We start from the raw sequence: 15,799 nt of genomic DNA on the forward strand, positions 1-15,799 counted from the left end.
ACAAAAGACTTGAAAAGATGATTGTCCAAAAAAGAAATACAAATGGTAAAGAAATACATGAAAAATTTTTCAATATCACTAGCAATTAGGAAAATGCAATAAAAACTACAATGAGATATCATTTCACACCTATTAGACTGGCTACTATTTCAAATTGGAAAACTGTAAGTGTTGGAGAAGATGAGGAGAGATAGGAACGCTTATTTATTGTTGGTGCTAATGTAGAATGGTACAGCCACCGTGGACATCTGTTTAGCAGTTCCTAAGGAAGTTGAGTATAGACTTGACATAGGACCTGGCAATACCATTACTATGTATATACCAAGAAGAACTGAGGGCAGTGATATGAACAGACATGTGCACACCAATGTCCATAGTGGCATTATTCAAGTTTGCAAAAAGTTGGAAACCTAGGTGTCCATAAACAGAGGAATGGATAAACAAATTGTGGTGTATACACATGATGGAATAGTATGCAGCTATAAGAAGAAATGAAGTTGTGAAGCATATGACAACTTGATGAATCTGGAGTACATTATGTTGAGTGAAACAAGCCAGACAGAAGGACAAATACTTTAGGATTGTTTTTTTTATGAACTAAATATATTCTGTAAACCCATGGAATTAATGATTAGAATACAGGTCTCCAAAAAATAGAATGAGGCTAGAGAATGGAAAGCTGAGGGTTAATCTGTGCAGAATTGGTTAAAAGGTTGTTTGTAAATCTTGGGAAATGAATGGAAATGGTGAGTACACATCATAGTGTTTGTACCTAGCAAACTATTATATGGGTATGACAGTGGTTAAAAGTATAAGGCTAAGGACATGTACATTACTAGAAGAAAAGCTAAAAAAGTGTAATATGGAACTGTACAACATAGTGAATCCTCATATAAAATATGAGTATGGGTAATATTGCATGTATAAGGTTGTTTTTACAAAATAGAAATACAAATAAACTAGAGAGAAGGAAACAGAATAGCAGCTATGTATGGCAGGGGAAGTATAGAGAGATTGAGAGGTGATGAGTTTTGTTAGTTTGTTTTTTGTTTATTATTATCATTATTATTATTGGAATAATAAAAGTCATCTAAAACTGATTGAAGTAATGAATGGACAACTGTGTGAGTATACCAAATACCATTAATTTTACACATTGGATGTATTTATGCTTTATTAATATGTACCGATAAAATTGATTTGTTTTTAAAAAAGTGTCCATTAGACAAAAGGAAAATGATTACACAAAGGACAACAAAAGCACCAGAAATGGTAACTACATTGATATACTATATGAGATTTTTTATTATTTAAAACTGCTTAAAAATAATTAACTATTAAAAAAATAACAATTTAGTGTACTACTTTAAAACCAAATATATTAGTAAATTGTATGACAAAAAGAACACAAATTTCAGAAGTGGAAAAATTAGAAGTATATGCCTCTGTTTCTCATATTATATATGAAGTGACATTATATCACTTCAAAGTAGATCTTCAAGGTTTGAAGATGTATACTATAAACTCTAAAGCAATCACAAAAGTAACAAAAAAAAGTTATAATAATAAGCCAGAAAAGAGAGAAAATTGAGTCACAAAAATACTGAAATGATCAAAAAGAAGGTAGAAAAAGGGGGAAAAGAGGATCACAAACAGAAGAGACAAATAGAAAACAAATAAGATGGTATTTTAAAACTAAACATATAAATATTTAAATCTGATATAATCAATAAGTAGCTCATTGGATAAATAAGCAAGATCCAACTATTTGGTAACCAAAGAAATTCTCTGTATAAAGACACAGATTGGTTAAAATGAAGTAATGGAAAGAGGCACCATGCTAGCTCTAATCAACAGAAAGCTGGAAATTACTATCAATATTATATCATCTTAATATAAGACAGTGGATTTCAGAGCAAAGATATTACCATGGACAGAGAGGTCATTTCATAATTATAAGCGGACCAATTCTTCAAGAAGATACAACAGCCTTAAATGATTATTCACCTAATAAAAGAACTTTAAAGTACATGAACCAAAACCTGATGAAACTATAAAGAGAAATAATCAAATTCACTACCAGCCACCTTGACCTAACTGACCTAGAACAAACTTCCCAACATGAATGAGTTGTTGCCTTTGAACTCCAAGGTGCAATGTTGATTAATGATTGGCAAATAAAATTTAAAAAGCAAATTTTTTTATTTTATAGTCTCTTCCCACATTAATGATCTAATACTTATACTACTGCTATAGGCTCCTAGTTGACTTCCCTGGCCTTTTTCCTTTTGAATCATGCTTCTGCACATCTTTTCAAGGGATATCACCTAAACTCTTACTGTAGTTTCTGAATTCTCGCTTGGTTCACATGCCAAATGGATTTGTTCCAAATTCTAAGATGAGTGAAATTTACTCATCTATCCCACCCATGAGTCTGACTATATTCTTGTACAATAGTAATCCTACAATCTTACCAGACTCTAATCATCCTCAAAAAATTATGTTCATTCTGACAGCAAGGTTTTACTCTCTTCTCTTCTTCCTCTTCTCTATTACTTTCACATCTTTAATTCTAGATTAAGTTTTGTATGCATTAATAGTCATGCAACATGATTTAAATTGAAGCAAAGATATTGGATAAACATTCTATTTTCTACTATCAAAAAAGAAGAAATCAAATATCATGGGGAAATTGTGTGTGGAAATACAGTTGCAATGCATACTAAGTAGAAATAAAAAGAAAGATTGATTTCTCCTTGCCTGAGATCAAGGTAAATGAATGCAATTACTCAAAATTAATATGTTAGAGATAAGGTCATTTGTTATAATACTCTCACCAACATATATATACATATATGTGTGTGTGTGTGTGTGTGTATTAGATGAGCCCTTGTTCTGTCACATAGAGAGTGCAAATCTTTGTATGAGTTAACTTCTCTGAACCTCAATTACTACTGCTATCACATGAGAATAATAATCCCTGTTATGCTACCTTCAAAGGGTTGTTATGAGGGTGTAAGGGAAATAGGATATGAAAGTACTTTGAAAATATGCTTAATACTTTTTGTGTGTAAGGGATTTTCATTGGCTGTGGAGGTGAAATAAAACAAAGGCAACAAGTTAGTGATTTTCAAAGTTTTTGTTTTAAAACTTAGATATCATTAACACTAAACATTAGTATTTTTCAAAATGTTCATTTTATCAGTGGTATGTAAGAGAGTGAGTTTGTGTCCTGGTTCTGACTCTAATAATTGATGGATGTTAAGTAACCACTTAGTCTCTCTATACCATAGTTTTATCATGGGTTGAATGTAGGAAAAAATCTCTTCAAGAATTTCTGAGGGGATTAAAGGAAATAGTGTGACAACTATACCTGAAAGATACACATATACGTAATCTCATGAGCTTCATTTATAGTCAGACATAGAGAATAGGGAAAGGGAATCATCTAGTACATTGCTTTTTTCTCATGAGACCCTCAATTCATTTTGTAATGCAATGATTCTAGCTATAGCCCCCAAGGGACATCTGGCAATGTCTGCAGAAGTTTTGGTTCTCAGAATGACCAGGTGGAGGGTCACTACTGGCATTTAGTGGGTAGAATTTAGAGATGTTGTTAAAAAATTCTACAATGTACAGAACAGCAAACCAAAGAAATAATTATTCTGCTCAAAACGTCAATAGCACTGAGGTTGAGAAACCCTGGTGCAATAAATAAACAAAGCAAAAACATGTGGGATTTTACTCCTCACATGTGAACAGCTTCTAACAAATGAAAAATTAGGGATCTGAGAGAAAATAAAGTAGCAGCATATGTTTGGTGACATTTACTTTGGCCTATCCTTTTTTTGGTCATTTTTTTGGTGGGCATTTCTCTAGCTTTGTTAGGGCTAGTGGGCAGGAGAGTCCAATAAAGCAGACACGTCTTGTAGAGAAGTTCTGAATATTGTCATATTAAGAGTAAAACATTGTGCCTAGCAAGGTGACTTTATTCCTGATTCATTTTCACCACCTTTTTTTCCCCTTTATAACATAGTTAAATTAATTCTTAGAAGCTTTCTATATGTCTGTCCCTATAGAATATATGCAAATTCTAGGCTGATTTGGGATAAACGTAGGCCACCTTCTCAACATTGATTTCTGTTTGAAAAGACAGGTCATAACTTTTAATTTTGATTCTCAGGATCATCCATTTCCTTTGTAAGCAGAGTTTACCAAATAAAAAAATGAAAGAAAAAAATAAATGGATGGATAGTCTTAGAAATATACCATACAACCTGGTATTCTACATCTAGATGAGTAACAGTTTTGTTGTTCTTTTTAATGTATTCACTCTCCCCCATTGTTGTTTGTACTCACTGTCTGCTTTCTATGTCCATTTGCTGTGTGTTTGTCTTCTTTTCAGGCAGCAATGGGAACCTAACCCAGGACCTCCCATGTGCAAGAGAGGCACTCAATCACTTGAACCATCTCAACTCCCTGCTTTCTTATGTCTCTCTTTGTCTTTCCTCTTTGTGTCTCCTTATTGTGTTATCTTGTTGCATCAGCTCACTGCACCTGCCCATTGCCCCAGCTCGTTGTCTTGCTCATCTTCTCCAGGAGGCACTGGGTACTGAACTCAGGACCTCCCTTATGGAGCTCAGTCACTTGAGGCACTTCTGCTTACCATAGATGAGTAACAGTTTTTGACTGGGCTCAGCAGACAACAGACTTTCATCAATAACCCTAGATCATAAATCTTGTATACATGACACTTCAGGAGATGCCATTGGAAACCTCGGATTTTAAATCAGTCTATTGTTCCTAACCTAGTCCCATCAAGAATTCATTCACATGTTGTAGCACAAATGCACAGAGATTCAAAAGCACAAAGACAAGTGATAGTATTGCATTTGTAGGGCAGTAAAAGCCATGTGGATGACCTGAGCACAGGTATATAGATGAGAGTAGTGGGAAAGTGAGTCTGGGAAGGTAAACAGGAACCCAGCATATGAAAGCCATTTTATGCCATGTTTTATACAGAGAAGTCACCAGGGTTTGTTATTTTAAAATATCTTTATGAACATAGTAGAGGATGAAGACATTAAGACTGATTAGTGGACACCTAAAACATGCATTTAATTTTGTGTGGTTATAAGAGACAAAACAATTGGCTTCCCATTGCTCTTAGAGTAAACGCCAAAGTCCATTATATGGTCTTCATAGCTAGCTTTTTTTTCATTTCTTTGAATCTTGTCCTCCAAAATCAGGATCTTTACTTTCTTCTGATACCCTGTCTAGGATGTACAAATCTCCCCTTTGTTTTACCTTCTGTGATTGTAATTTTATATTAATTGATGTAGTTATTTGGTAGAACTCCTACAAAGTTGCAAATTCCTTGAGGGCAGGATCTGGAACAATCTTTGCTCATCATTTTATCCAAGAGACTATATATAAGTACATGCTATCTCTGAGGCCTTCAATAAACAATTCTGAAACAAAGAAAATGTAAATACACAAGTCTAACCATCCAATGTGTCTTCTCAAGTCATTCTAGGAACATAGAAATAGAACAAAATGTATAAATTGCACTCTTGAGAAAGAATCTAGCAATCTAATAAGGATTTTGATATTTGCACATAAAAGAGCAAAATAGATATGAAAAATGGTTTAATAATGTTATCTAAAATAGTTACAAGAATACTGAAAATGCAAATATATAAATACACATATACATATATATATATACATATATATATATATTCCTCTCCCCACCACCCTGAGAGCATTATCAGCTACCAGTTTCCATTTGCTCACTACCTTCTCGTTAATTTGTCCTTCTTTCTTTTGTTTGTTTTTCAAACAGAAAACATTTGCTTCCACTTAGGATTTTTGCATTTCTCTTCTGTATGTTTAAAACTTCTATCTCTGTCCTTCTGGCTCCAATCCCTCTGTTCATCCAGCACTTCCCTTGAGGATCATTTCCTTAGAGAGCTCCCATCCCCCAAGTTAATGGTATGCCATAGTTCTTTCCCGGAAATTTTAAACTGTCGCCCTGTTTTTAATTTTTTATTGCACTTATAACTATTTTAAAACATACTGCTAATTTTTGGTTGGCCTTTCAATGTTGTTCTATGCTCTAGAATGTAAATGCCATAAAAGAAGTAATATTTTTTGTCCTTTTCCACACGCTCACTGTGACATCACAGAGGAGCCTGGTACCTAGACAACACCTCAATGCCATCTTTGGAATGAGTGGAGGACTAGAAAAAGGATGAATGCATAGACAGGAAAAACACCACGGAAATTCTAAAATCTGAATTTGATCCCACAGGGTGAAAAGTTTCCTACTCAGAAAAGAGGAAGAAAGAATAGAGTCACTGAGGCATAAGGGAACCACGGTTTATTTATGTACTTATTTATATTTTGCTGAAGCATCCTATGTGTCTTGGCGAGGGACCAAAGGCAGTCTGGAAATAGAAAGGTGAGGCTAGGGAAGATTGTGGAAGGATTTCAAAGTTAATAAAACTTTGAAGTCTAAAAGTTAATTTTCTCTTCTCTGAGCAATAGGATGTCACAAGAGGCATTTAGCCTGTTAAATGAAATGATGCATTTTATATTTTAGGAAGATCAATTCAGCAATAGGATGGAAATGCAAGGGAAGAGCAAGTGGCTTCTGGCCAAGAAACCAGCTGGGTAGTTGTTGCCAAAGTTCAGGGAATACTTCTTAAATATGTCCTTTAAGACTCTGCTTTCTTTCTTTAAAATGTGGTTGATACTCTTGTGTTACAATCCTCCTTAAAACAATCTATTCTACTATTTTGTTTCTTTTTTTTCATGTAATACTTTTTACTCCAAGTTTAAAAAGTAGGAAAATGTTAGAGAAAGTGGAATAAAAAAGAGCAGAGACATTTTCTTAAGACTGCTTTACTTAAGATGCATGCCATCAAAGGTTAAGTTATATAAATGCATTTATAAATAGAGGATAAACGAAGCCAAGGTAATGCACATAGAAAAACTAAGGGTAAGGAGGCCAAAAGAAGGTCAGTATTAGCATATGAGTCTCAAAAAGAGATTATAGGATGGCATATATGGAAGAAAAACAGCGATATGAAAGTTAGGGATACTGGCAGGTGTTAGAATGACAAAGCTGGTTTTGAGGGCAAAGATGTTGATACAAATGCAATAGGCTAGGGTTTCAACTTCTCAGTTGCACCTAGGAGTGAAACTATTCCTTCTCTCCCTGGAATTTACTTCCTTTACTTCTAAAAAGAAGGCATTGCTATCGATCTGTTATTAAAATCAGGGATAACTGCTTCTTAAATTATATCAAAATCATCATGAGTATCTGAAAACTACATGCAATGTTTTAGAATTCTAAAAGGAATTCTACATTGATGACTATGCCACAATAGTTATTCATGAGATCAGAGTTTTCCTCCCTTCCTCCCTCTCTCCCTCCCTCCCTCCCTCCCTCCTTCCTTCCTTCCTTCCTTCCTTGTCTTTCTTTCACAACACAGCAAACAATAAGGACATTTATTCAAAATAATATCTAAAGAGCAGTTTGCATAGATTTACTGAATTCAAAATTCTGGAGTTAGAAAGACTTTCACAATAACTTCTAGTCCAATTATTCCTTAGACAAAATAGCAAGCCAATAGCTGATTTCCTTTATGCCCCAAGTTCCCTAGGGAAAGCAATGGTAGCTCTTATTCCCTCTGCTTAGATTTTTGTAGATCAGTAGTTTGTTTGCTGGACTTTTGGGGAAGTTTACAAGGTTCCTTTTTCATGTTAGGGAATATGACTCATTATAGTCATATTGTGTTGTCTATAATTCTGATTAGTGATTATATATTTTGAGTTCATACGAATGGAAACATCATTGCTGCAGAGAGATGATTTAATTCACAGAAAAAAGTTTGCCAATCATGGACTAAAGGGAAAATATATAATCAAAGAGATAGGTTCAGATTTTAGGGTCCAAATGATGGAAACCATTCCAATTCTTTCCTTGGTTTCCTTTATAGAATTTTTTAGAGAAGAAAAACAATAAAGTTTTATTTGACAGCTTCAAAATGACACTTGTTAGAAGATTACCACAGTAGAGCTACAGAGGGTTGATATTAGGAAGCATGAATTTGTGGGAGAAAAAGCTCAACCCAGGAATCTTGGGTACTTTTTTGTCAACCTCTTCACCAAAGTTGCCTATAGGCAGTGAGCCTCTGTCTCTGAAATACAGGAGTTCTGGATATATTTCTCTTATGCCTTTGGAAATAATGTGTTAACTTTATACAGGACATAAACTATTCTAATTCTGAAACATCTTCATTTTCTTCCAGTTTTCTAAGGTGGATACATTCTCATCCCAGTTACTTGACAAGGAAGCCCATGATCCTTTTGATAAAATATTGAGTGTGGAATAATGTTAGTCTTTGGGTAAGCAAGCTTTGAGAATTTGTTGAAGGCATTACAGCACACTATATCAGTAACAAATATTACCTGAGAATATTGCAACACTTGAAAAAAGCATTAATTACCCAGAACATTCCCTGATGATGCACTCTGACAGATGACCTAATGTTGCATAACGGAAGGTCAACAAATGTGGAGGATTGTTGGAACAGTCCAATCCTGATTTGTCTTTCACCCAGTCTAACTAATAAGGGGACCATCTTTTTCTGTGAAAAGTGTCCCAGTTTGGATGATACAAGACATATTCATGCTACTTAAATGGGATTAGGTCCAGGACCTGGAGATTTCTGAAATTTTCTATAGCTTCTGCTCCATGACTAAGTTTGGTATCCAACAGCAGTTGTCTCTCTTGAGTCTATGGTTTTTGTCATGGTACCTCACCCTACCTCTTTATTTCCCTCAACTCTGATTTTACACCAGGTATTTGAACTTGATTTGCCCTTTCTTTACTTGTAAATGAGTTGCCTTTTTTTTTTTTTCCTGCAGGTGAGGATGGCTAATTTTCTTAGTAAATATCCAAACTCTATTCTCTATTCTCCCCTTTGGTCAGATCTGATCAGTTAATAATGTGGGACTCATCTGCCTGGAAATTCCTGCTATTTTAGAGCATTGGTTGCTTATTGACACTTTTGCAGTGTAAAGGGTTAGATTGGATGGGATCTCGACTCTGACATTGATTCATTCCTTTAGTTATTTACTCCAGGAACCGTCACGTGATACTAGAACATCAGAGATTTTAAGTAATTTTCCATTTCCTCAACCATAAAGAAGGAGGTAGTATAACATGACATTGCTGGGGAAAGCTATGAAAATGTGGGGCAGTTGCTCATCACAGTACATGGCATATAGTAAAATTGATTAAATAGTAGTCACTTTCCTTCATTCAAAAATGTCAAATAAGGAGGAAGACACCAAGAAATTGACATGTGGCTCCTCAGAGCTTGTGAATTTCTTGACTTAAAATATCACAGTAAAAGGAAAATATATGACATCAAACAGATGTTGATGGAATCTGATTTCTTATTTCGCATGTTCCATATTAGAGAATCTTGGATAAACATACTTGATTTGTTAAGGGAAATTTCATGCAATATCAGGTACATGGGATTTACAAAGGTGTATTATTTTGCTTACTGCATTACTCAGAGCTTGGAAGTTGCAAGTGTGATGCCTTGCAAAGCCAAATTACAGAATATTGAATGGTCACTACATTTGGTGTGTTCTGATTAAATATGGTATCCTCATGTGTCCAGGAACTTCTCCTTTATCTTAAGGAAAGAGTATTATCAATTGTAGTAGGGAATTGCCTGTATGAGGTAGTTGTGACTTAACACAAGTGTACAGCAGGGAAAATCAGTGATGATGTCTGAGGGAGAATATAGTTATATCACATGACCCTCAGCATTTATAAACACAAAGACCTAAACATAGAGACCTAAATAAAAACAATCAAAATAAACAAAAATAAAAAGGAAGATGCAAAGAGAAAAATAATCTATCCTTTATCTGAAAATGGAATCTCAGTGTTCACCATCCACAGCACTAGATATATGCTCTTTCCTTACTTGTTTCAAATAGAAATCAGGTATGCTCACTCTCTTCCCACAATTTCAATTTGACACATATTTTATAGTTTTCAGCTTCCACTGTGTATTATTCAGTCAAAGTACCAGAAATCTGTTGGCATTTATTAGAAGTGTTTATTTGGGATAGAAGCTTACAGTCACACGGCCATAAAGTATTAATTTCTTCCCTCACCAAAGTCTGTTGCCACATGTTGGGGCAAGATGGCTGCCAGTTTCTGTAAGTTAAGCCTTCCTCTTCCTCCTAAGGCTCCATGTTCCCAACTCCTTCATTGCTTTCTGGGCTCAGCTACTCTGCTCTCTCCACAAGGTCACCAGTAGACTATCAGTCTATCTTTCTTCCTGGGACCTCTGCCATGTCTATGGAGCCATCTCTATTTCTCTGTGTTCTTCCCCTGTGTATTTACTTCCCAGGGCTACAGCATCAAAACTCTCTCTCCTTTGCTGCACACCAAGGAGGCAGGTACTCAACATCCTATTGACATGGCCGAATTAAAGCCCCAATTTTAATTTAATCAAGTAGAGGTGAAACCTCTGAATCTAATATAATCTAATATGTCCAGAGGAACAGAACAATTTACAGACAAAATCTAATATTTATTTTTGTAATTCATAAATAATGCCAAACTGCCACACACTGCAACTTTGGTCTCTGGAGGATTCGTATATTCAACTAGGCAGTACAATGCATTTTTTCCTATGTTTAACTAATATTTTAGGTGTTCCATAGTGGTGACTTTTTCAGAAAAACTGCCATATTATTGAAAATAGAAGTCAAGTCTTTCTACTTCTGACAAACATATTAATAAAACAAATTCTTAAAAAGGCATAACCACATGCAGAAATTCTTGCAAAGAAATTTCCTGGAAAATTCATTACCCTTTAAAATCAATGTATTTCTCTCCTGGGGGGTGCTAGCCATCCCTAAGTATGCAGTTTCAATTTTTCATCACACACCACAAGGTCTTAAAGCATTGAATGTCCTCCCAGTGCTTGTTCTTGTTCTTGCCCTGCTCTCACCCTCATTTGCCTCCCCCCTGGTAACAAATTATGACTATGATTTTCCACTTTTGAGATTTCCACAATACTCCATTTATTTTAAAATCTTTTCCTTACATCGTTACCTTGCTGCTTCTTCACATCTTCTAGTCAGGCTTTGTGGATCACTTAAACTGACCTAAGTGCTCATCTTTCATCTTTGGCAAACAGAGCATTTTAGCATTTGATATGAAATTATATACAATTAAATAGACTCTCATCATAAATCCATTAATCCTTTTTACAGATTAAACTTTCAGCCTCCTGTACATCCTCTGAAAAATAACTTATGTAAACACATGTTAAGTGATTATCCTTAATTTTTAAAATTGGATAACACTATATATATTATTCTTAGTACTAAATTTTTTAATTCTTAAATATACATATTGGATATTGTATTGGAGATTGTTCCATATCACACAGTGCTTCGTACACTAATTACCGTAATTCACACACTACATTTAAATTATCTGCTTACACATTTGTTTCTGTCTTTGGGCAATTTCCTCTTTTGAAGACAAAGGATCATTTGCTCATATTTGCAGCTGTAATGTCAACCAGGGTGGCAGTCATGGGACACTTGGGATATAATTGTTGAACTAATGGAAGTGTTCAGTTTTTACGCATTAACGTATTTTTATTTCATTTGGTATTGTTCATAATATATCAACACTGCTCAGGAATTCCAATAGCTATCATGTTAATGTTTCAGTTTTATATGGACAATGTTATTCACCTCAAATTATAAAGCAAATTTTATTTCCTTCATTATGGAAAAAAAAAAGTTTAGGAATTTGAAGTGTCTTAAGCATTGGTTCATTTAAGGAGAAAACAATTCAGAAAGTCATCTCCAAAATTCTCCTGCACAGCTCTTGCATGCATGGAATCAGCTTTGCCCTTTTGAAAATTTCTAGCTGACCTTTAGAAAAAGCTGAGCTCTTTAGACTCAGTTGTAATGACATATATTGCTGCTATTACTATTACTAATTTTGAACAAGGGCAAATTCATGACACATTTAAAAAGATGTAGTAGTTACTTAACAGTATTTTTTTAAGTCCATACAAAGTTATAGCTTTTTAAAAAATCCTTTGGAATTTGGTTAATAGAATATGTATTTTTTAACAAATAAATTTTAATGATACATATTAATAAAGCATAAATCCATCCAAAGAGTATAATAAATGGTATTCATTATAATTATGTAATTCTTTGATAATTTTAGAGCATTTTCATTTTTTCACTAATAATAATCATAAAAAACAAAAGCCAACCAGCCGAACAAAACTCATCACCTCTCAATTTCTCTATGATTTTCCTCTGTACATAGCTGCTATTCTGTTTCCTTCTCTCTAATATATTTATATTTATATTTTGTAAAAAAATGTCTTATATCTGCAATATCACCCATATTCATATATTACATGAGGTTTCACTATGTTATACAGTCCCTTGTTACATTTTTTAGCTTTTCTTCTAGTAATATACATGTCCTTAGACCTTCCCTCTCAACCACTTGCATATCCATGTAATAGTGCTGCTAGTCACAAACACCATGATGTGATTTCACCATTTCCATTCATTTCCAAAGATTTATAAACCTTTGGACCAAGTCTGCACAGATTATCCCTCAATCTATTTTCTGGTAACCTATATTCTAATTATTAATTCCATGAATTTACACAATATATTTAGTTCACAATAGTGCAATCATACAATATTTGTCCTTTTGTTTGTGGTTTGCTTCACTTAACATAATGTCCTCAGATTCAACCATGTTGTGATATACTTCATGATTTCATTTCTTCAGAACATGCATTTTTAATAGACACTTGGGTGATCCTTTTGCACAAAAAAAGCTTGAAAACTTCTGCCTGAGTAGTCAGGGCCTTTAAAAAAGGAAAAATAGCTTCCATTTGGAATACACTTTTATAATAGGAAAAACAGCTGTTAATTACAGACCCAATATCTCATCCTTGGGATCTTCCTTTATTATCATCCTAGGAATTTCCTTTCCCTTCCTCCTGTGTTGAGCTCTTTCTACCTGTATCCCATATCTTCCTCATTCTTAATCTATTTTTTGATGGATCACATCTTCTTGAGCTTGCTGAGAAAGGGTGCAGAGACATTTTTTTGAGCGCTTGCATGATTGAAAATACCTTTATTCTATGATTTGGTTGACTGATAGTTAGACTGACTTTAGAATTCTAGGTTGGAAATAATTTTCCTTCCAAATTTGGAAGGTCTTGTTACTACTTTCTGGCTTCAAGCATTGTTGTGGAGATATGAGCTTTTCAGAAAAGGAAATATTTAAATCTAAGTCTCTCATTCATGTGTGTTTGTGTGAAATATTTTTTGGAGAAAGTCTCAATCTACTACCTAATAGTTGTACAATTTAATCAGTTTCTGTAAACCTTATCATCATTTCTTCACTGCGAAATGGTTGTAGGGATAGGGAGGCACACTGCTCAGTGTGATAGCAGGGACTGAACATTTAACAACATGATCACAAAGGTTACCAAGAAGATTATCTGACGGGTTGAGTACTGCAAAGGGAAAGATACTGGCTGGTTAATCGGGGTGGGGGGTGGGCGTGGGTTCTAGTTTTGGCATTGCTGTTAACTCTCTCCTTTCCCATGCCCATTTGTGGTCTGAGTAATGTGGACTGAAAGTTCACCCAAACCTTTTCCATTCTTCAAGTTCATGAAGCCCTGAGCAGTAAAACACTGTCATTTATACTTCATCTGTAATCTTCTAGTGACATGGTTCCTCACTGAGCTTCCTTGTAACACTTTCCAACATACTCCTTTCTAAAGAACTTGTTGAAGAAGGTACTCCATAAAATTTAGATTATATATTGAGGGTGAAAAAAACAAAGGAAAATCTGATGTGAAAACCAACAAGGAAGAGAGAAGAAGGGAACTCAAGATGGTGGCTATAGGCAGGCCTGAGAAGCTGGAGCAAGGTGTCTCCAGGGAGAAAAAATAAACAAAGACAAAATCACTAATAAATTATATGACTTATTTGACTGCATAACAAGTTGAATGAAATTTTTAAAGAGCTGTTGGAAAGTGTAGAAAGTTTTAAAATTTTTCAAAGAAAACAGACCATTATTATCTCTAAGAAAGACAAAAGTACATAGGTGTTGAAAACAGAAAATGAAGCCATAATACATTTCTTGGCTCAGTAATGAGCACTATTTATAATGACATAGCAATAACAATACAAATATGTATTTATTTTTAACTTGAGTTATAATTTATTTGGTAGGAGAGAGAAGCAGAAGGAGTGCGAATGAGCTCAACCTACATCTACGATAAAAGGAAACCTAATGTCTAAATTTGATTAGTCAGGGGATAACAGGATATACATATTAATTATATTTTATGGAGGTAAATACCAGAATAAAAAGCTAAATGAAGTAAACAAGTGGGTGGGGGGGGGGGGGGTTGTTGCCTTGGTAGCAGGATAAAGGAGGAAGAAAGCATTGGACTATGTTTTAAGTGTTAAAAATTTCACCATTTGCCCTATTAAACCAGGTATGTGATTTTTAAAAAAATTAACTATCATCAGTAAGGCTGGAAAATAATAGGTACAGAGAAATTGTTAACTCATGGTTTATGTAGAATGAGATTTCAATATCACTGAGCATTTATAGCACAAAATACATTCTTTCATCTGTTTCTTACAGACATATTGTATAGAAAAATTTTATCATCTCCCATTATAGAGGAAGATAATGAGCTTTAAGGAAGTATCATTATCAACAGATGACAGTGAAAAGAATCAAATTTGCATCTTCTGATTTTAAATATCATATAATTGCCTGTGCAGAGCACTGTTACTTTAAGATTAACTAAATCCCTCCGTTCTGAGTTATCTAAGATACAAGGACTTAGACTTGTTGTTGGCTCCTTCTACCAGAACTTCCAGATAAATAGGCTCATTTCAGACACAATGCCCTGCACCAGGACCCAGGGGTGGACTGACGTCTTGGATACATTCCCTAGAAACTCTTGCTACCTTAGACATTAAGGCAACAGCCTTGAAGTTTAACAAGTTAAAAAAAGCTTAAAGATGAGGATTGTTGTTAATGATATAACTACAGGAATGTTCTTCTACAACAAGGTGTTAAGATTGTGGTGCTACATGGGAAAATATAACTAATGTAATTTATAGACTATAGTTAAAAACAACATCGTAATGTTTTTGTAGCAAAAGCAAAGAAGGTACTATATAAATGCTAAAGGTAAAAAAAAAAAGGTATGGGGCTTGATTTTGTGAGATATGAATATGATTAAGGTTTTTTTCTTTCTCATTTGTTTTTCATTAATAAGGAGAATCAACTATGTCAACTAACTAATATGTGTTCATCTGTGTATCTTTCTGAACACTAGAGGAAAAATTGAGATAGCTGGTGGAATTAGATAAGATAAAAGTGCCTGGACAGAACATTTTAGAAGCAGTGCTTCCATCACTTGTCAAGCTGCCTTTTTCTATTATTTTATATATTTTGAAATAAAGTTTGAATTAAAAAAAAACTTCAAGGAAAACACAAGGTTGTTACCATATTACAGTGTGCACAAAACTGACCTGCCCACTAATGAGATAATAATTTCCTAGCTGTGCATTTGGACTCTGGGTTTGCAATTTTATCCTTCAATGCTTCTGAGTATTCTTTCACATTTATCGATTGCTGACAACAGGTGCCATTAACAAAATGTAA

Source organism: Dasypus novemcinctus, chromosome 18 (assembly GCF_030445035.2).
Source record: "Dasypus novemcinctus isolate mDasNov1 chromosome 18, mDasNov1.1.hap2, whole genome shotgun sequence".
In the NCBI taxonomy this organism is placed as follows: domain Eukaryota; kingdom Metazoa; phylum Chordata; class Mammalia; order Cingulata; family Dasypodidae; genus Dasypus; species Dasypus novemcinctus.